Source organism: Ochotona curzoniae, unplaced genomic scaffold (genome assembly GCF_017591425.1).
Source record: "Ochotona curzoniae isolate NIBS_2020 unplaced genomic scaffold, NIBS_Ocur_1.0 contig_517, whole genome shotgun sequence".
Lineage (NCBI taxonomy): Eukaryota > Metazoa > Chordata > Mammalia > Lagomorpha > Ochotonidae > Ochotona > Ochotona curzoniae.
Window position 1 is genome coordinate 2,327,062 of NW_024466454.1, and position 6,250 is coordinate 2,333,311.

At 43.0% G+C, this 6,250-nt stretch overlaps 1 pseudogene; it reads left to right on the forward strand.

Annotated features, from left to right (window-relative positions):
- Positions 1–4,257: 4,257 nt before the first annotated feature.
- LOC121162165 lies at positions 4,258–5,190 on the forward strand (annotated as a pseudogene).
- Positions 5,191–6,250: the final 1,060 nt, after the last annotated feature.

The following is a 6,250-nucleotide window of genomic DNA, read 5'->3' on the forward strand; positions in this document are numbered from 1 at the left end:
AACGCCATGTGTGTCCCTGACTTTGGTAGCAGGGACCCAGGGACTCAGACCAGCAGCTACTGCCTTTCTCACTGCAACAGCAGGCAGCAGAATAAGAAACACAACAACCAGAACTCACACAGAACGACACTATGACATGTGGCCCTTCAGATCCACTCAGCCCCAACCACTGTGGCCACTTGGGCAAGGAACCGGCAAATGGAACACCTTTCTCTCTGTATCTCCTTCTCTCTGGAAATCTGACATGCCAATAAAAATCAGTAAATCTACATAAAAATAAATAAAGCTGTAGTAACTAAAACCACATGGCACTGGCATGTCCAATGGAACAGAACAGATACCCACAAATTCAGCTATGTGCTCACAAGTGGTTGCTTTCTGACAAAAGTACTTAGACCATATATCTCAAACAAACAAACAAACAAACAAAACAAGTATTACTCTCTATCCCTAACTTCAGAGAAACCTTGTGGGGGTCCTTTGATTCAAGCAGAAGGTTTTTTGAAAAAAATCACTCAAAACTGTCTCCAGCTCTGATTGGACCATGTCCTGCTCTGACATCATACAGAACCATTTACAGGTCACAATTCCAAAGCCCTATATAAAGCCCTGGCCGGGCCTGGGCCTTTTGTCCAGGAGCTCTCTCCACTGGAGAGCTCTAGGACCAGCACTAAGCTAGCTGTTTATTTTTTTTTTAAAACCCCTTTTATTTTGTTTATTTGTTCTCTTTTCTAATTTGTTAATTTTGTTCTTCCCTCTTAATTTCAGTTTCTATTTCACAGTGTGTATTTCTTTTCCTTAGACACATCCTCCTTCCTTCTCAAAATTTTTGAAATTTGTTTTGTCACTTAGTTTTTATTTCCATCATTTTATTTGTTGACATTTTTAAAACTTTTAATTTCCATTTCTTATTGTGTTCCATTTTGCATTTTCTGTTCTCTTCTTGCAATTTTCATTTTTCCGTTAATTTATTTTTAAGGTTTATTTCTTTCTTTCAGATTTACATTTTTTTTAAATGAGAAGTGAGGAGGTGTCTAAGGAGAAGATGGAGAGACCTATAATGTCTATTTTGCACAAGGTATCTATTCTCTTTAGTAATATTTTTGATACCTTTATTTTACACCATCATGTTGTTCTTAACATCTATTTAGCTCTATGGTATCTTTTATCATTATTGATATTTATGATACCTTTATCGTTGGAATATTTAAAAAATCTTTTACACCATCATGATATTTTTAACATCTATTTTGCTCTATTGTATCTTTTCTCATTATTGATGTTTATGATACCTAAATCGCTGGAATATTTAAAAAATCTTTTACACCATCATGTTGTTCTTAACACCTACTTTGCTCTATGGTATCTTTTCTCATTATTGATATTTATGATACCTTTATCGCTAGAATATTTCAAAACTGTTTTACACCATCACGTTATTTTTAACACCTATTTTGTACTATGGTATGTTTTCTCATTATTAATATTTTTGATACCTTTATCGCTAGAATATTTTAAAATGTTTTCTATTTGAGCAATATTAGCATAGTAAGCATTGTTTATGGACGTTGGCCTTATACTCATCCTACGTGATGAGTTGGCGTGAGCACTGCTCCACTGAGCAGTGAGTGTGTACCACAATGGAGAATAAGATCAGCAATGGACTCCAGATCCTCAGCACGACCAGTCGGCACAGGTGCAACGGGCAACACTGGCCCACCACATAGAAAGCAGCAACCAAGTAGCCACGTAAGTCACCCCAAGAACCAACAAGGATTCCAGGCTCCCAGCTTACGGCAAGTGGGGCTACAGGGCTTAGGCTCACACACCTGAGTTGGGGGTGAGACATCCCTTTAAGGTAGAAGAAGCAGACAATTGCTCTCCCAGCATCTATGCCTGTCTGGCTCAGACACCTCATGCCTTCAGGACTACTTCTTGCACAGAAACGAAGGGGCCAGCAATAGGGATACAAGGCCAGCATGAATATGTTACTGACTTGGATCTTATGTTTCTTCAGCCTCTACATGCATTTTTGACCCTTTTCCCCAGAATAAGCTGCACTTCTCTGGGAATTAGGTTAGCACAGGGAGAGTCTGGTTGCACAGTAGAGGCACATCAAGGAGAGTTCATGATTTTGCACAGTTATTCTGAGCTTTTATCTGTATTTGTCTCAGCATCTATTAACTGAAACACTGCTGACTTTTAAGGGGAAATTCTTTCTTGGCCCAATACCTTACAAACAGTTTTGTACCCTACTTTCTACTCATTATGGACACATGACACTCTGCACTAAAAATCTCTACACAACAAAAACCAGAAATGTTCACGAAACATTGCAACGCATGTACATGTCCAAGTGCCCTACACGTCAGAAACCTCCACCTAGCTGACAACCATGGAGATGTCTTAAGTTTATATCATGGTGTGCACCCTTCCATAGCTCAGCCTGCAGAGTGGAGGACTGTAGAGTAGAAGTTTATATCATCGTGGTTTCCTAACACAGTTTTAGACTCACACACACTCAGAGGGAGATTCACTTGGAACAGTGTTACCACAAGCCTGCTCTTCCTCCTCAAGTTGGTCAGTCTTGTGAAATCAGTGCTCTCTTCTTCCATCAGGAACTATCACATCTTGCATGGATTGGCATATTTCCTCTCCCGATGTTGTTTAACTGCAGACACTCAAACCCAAATATCCCTCTATAGAAGGATTCTTCTGCTCTCACTGGATTGTCTCCTCATTGGACCTAACAACACTCAGCCATAAGTATGCTTGAAACAACTGCATCATACATCTTTACCTGAACACCTAATGCCACAGAGTAAGTGTCCACGCTTTCACTGGCTTCCTGAGTGTGCATTTTCCAGGCATGATAGCAAAGAAAGTCAGCTTCTGGTGAAGAGTCAGGCTATGTGCAGCACTCTTTGCTAGGCAGCCTGAGCTGGCTGCACCTGCTGCTCAGCTCAACACCAAGTTGGGCCGGACCTAAATGTACAAGAACGCCAAGCGTTCTCCTCACGCAGGCATTTCATCCTCTGTGTTCTATCAATTAAACCTCACTTGAGGTGCAATAAAGCTAGATGCTTCAACGTTTCTATAAAGATCATGTCAGTTGTCCCCTAAGTAGCAACATTTTTTACACTACACTACTGTGACACCTTGGTTGAGAAATAGTGCTGAGTTTTATATGGCTTAGTTGTGAAGGATCCCAACCAGAACTGGAATCATTGGGTAGCTGGAAGGACCTAACTTGAATGGAGTCATTAATCTGGAGACAAATGCCAGTTAGTGCTAGCAGGACAATGTGAGTGAGCTCCTCAGTTACTAGTTTAAACCTTTACAGATCTACTTCAACTCAGAAAGAACTTCATTATCTTTGAAGTGCACAATCTATTTCCTGCTCCATTCCTTCTCTCGCTTCTCCTGGCACAGAGGGTGCCTGCCTGTTATTTCAAGGGCATTCCCAAACATTTGCCATCAGAAGATTCCTGAATGGCTCTTCTGGAGGACTCCAGATGACCAGGTTCCTCGAAATGTGTAACACACACACACACACACACACACACACACACACACACGTAGATAACTAAATGATTTCTTCTTTTAAAAAAATGTTTATAATTGGATTACTTGGAGAAGCTGCAAAATGGATATTTTGTGCACCGTGTCCTTATGACCATTTTGTTTGTACTGGGTGAGCAACCAATACAAAGTGTTGGGGGATGGGAGAAGCCCACAGAAATTTTCACACATAAAATTAAAGGAGTTGATTACTGTCATTTTGATCATGTGCCTTTTACACATCTGCAGCCCTTAAGGAAGACTTTATGGATTGGAGCATGAGCACTTTAAAGCGATGTAAAATTATGGAGGAGCTACAAAGCTTATAAAGTGCTTCAATGTTACCAATCAGAGCAGTAGTGGAACCATTCCGAGGAGCTTGTAATACCATGCACAGCCTGCTCATCATCAGCCCAGGTGTCACTCCTGGGCACGTGGGGCTTCCAGCATTCCTGCCCAGAGACTCTCCATCACGAAAAGCAGAGGAGCCACTGCCGAGGAGCCGGGAGAGTTTCGGCAGTGCTGGCAAGCTCAAAAGCAGGCTTCCCGGAAGGGACTGCAAAAAGTCTGTGTGATGTGAATTTATGGTGAGTATTCTTGTTGGTGCACTTTCTCATTTTTGATTCTTGTATACGATGAGTCTAAAAAGTCCACGCAAGAATTTATGTATTATTCCCAGAGCCCCCGCAGGCCGAAATGGCACCTGGGTCTGCAGCTGAAGAGGCACAGAGCTGTGCCACGAGGCCAGAGCTGTGTGGGAGCATTGGCACTGCCCACCTTTAGACCAGGGTTCCTGCCATGGCCTTGGCATGAGCAGAGCTGGAGGAGGAGGAGGTGGGGCTGGCTCTGAAGCCAGATCCGGATCCTCGAGAGTGTGCTTGGGCAGGCCAGAGTCTGCTGTGCCTAGAGAGGAGCACCTACCACCAGGCCTCCTCCATCGAACTGCAACAGTGCACCTGATAAGATGCCCACGTCAGATCCTTACCTGCTCAGAGTGGGAAACTGGAGTCAGAATACAGCTACAGTGTCTCCACCCATCTCCCCCACACATCCTGAACAAGGCTTCCTGTGAGGCCTCTTTCTACTGCTCACTTCAATACAGGGGTTTTGCTTTCTTTCATTTTGTTTTGTTTTGTTTTGTTTTTAAGGTATTGGGCCAGCTAATGGAGACTGGAATCATCAATCCTGAACAGTGTATGACATCTTTTGAGCATATGAAGAAATCTGGCGACTATTATGTTACAGTTGTAGAACATGTAGAACATTGGATAGATTGTTGCTACGGAAACTCTGAGACTAGAACTTACATTCATCCATTCCTGTGCTGAGAGAGGTAGAGTAGATGATGAGGTTGTTAGTGATGAATGCTGAGCGAAGCAGCTCTTCAAACTGCTAGTAACAACCCTGACATTGCTAAGCAAGAAAGGAAACTGTTCCAAGATTAGCCTTGAATGTCTACCACAAAATGTTGACTTCCACAAAAGGTGGATATGCAGTATCTGAAGAAAATTACACGTGTGGTAGTTTTCTGAAGTAAAAATCTTATGGGAAGAGAATTCACACAGGCATCAATTCTACAAAACTGTGCTCTTCACTGAGAAAACTTTGTTGCTGCAAGCCTCTGACCCCCATAAACACCGGACTGACATTTAGAAGATATAATGTATGTTGTATATATCATATACAGGAATAGTATAATGACATTTAGAAGATTACTTTGGAATGGTGGGGCATACTGATTGAGTTCAGATTACAAATGTGTTGATTTTACCAAAGAAATATACTTTCAACTTGAATCTTGTCTTCCATTGTATTTTTTGAAGTCTGGCTTCATTTTGTAGTAGTCAAATTGGTCATGAGTTCATCGATGTCTCTTATATGTACTGCTCACCTCCCAAAGAGCTTGTATCACTAGCCAAGTTGCCACAAGGGCTGCAGGTAAGCCAGCTCGAGTCCAGGAACCAGGAGCTTCTTCCAGGTCTCCCAGGTGGGCACATTTTCCCAAGGCTTTTGGGCCATCCTCTACTGTAGCAGGAAGGGAATTGGAGCAGCCAGATACAAGGCAATACACATGTGGGATCCCGGTGGTAGCAAGCAAGAATTGTAGCCATGTATACAGCAACAGGCCTCTTAAGCAATGCCATATTTTTGCTTTCCATTTCTTTTCACTGTATCTGGTGGGAGGGGAGGACACCAGGGTAGAAGCCACACGCAGCTGCCAAATTGCCACAGAACCCAGCGATCAGGAATGGCCACACAGAGTGGACCCACAGTCCCAATGCGGTGTATGCGCTGAGGGTTCTGTTCAGAAGATGTCGAGAGCTCTGCAATATTGTCAGTCTCACTGATCTGAGAATGAGGGAACACTTTCAATGTCCACTGGCTGACACACTCCACCACTGACTCTCCGTTCACCCAGATATTTGCTGCCTTATTTGGGCTGGGCTAGTTGTTCAATCTGTTCTGTTCTTCCTCTGCTATGTAGCAGATGTCCTTTGAAGGCCCAATAGGCTGCCTTAATCTTTAAGTGGATCTGGCCCAGCCGCCTACCACACTGTCGTTTCTACTGATGAGGACTAGTTCTCCCATGTGCACACAAGGTCCAGAGCCTAGCAACGTGGACCCTGCCAGACCCACTGCCACAGCTGCTAACAGATCTAGCAAGCTGGATCTAGCAGGTGGGTCAGGT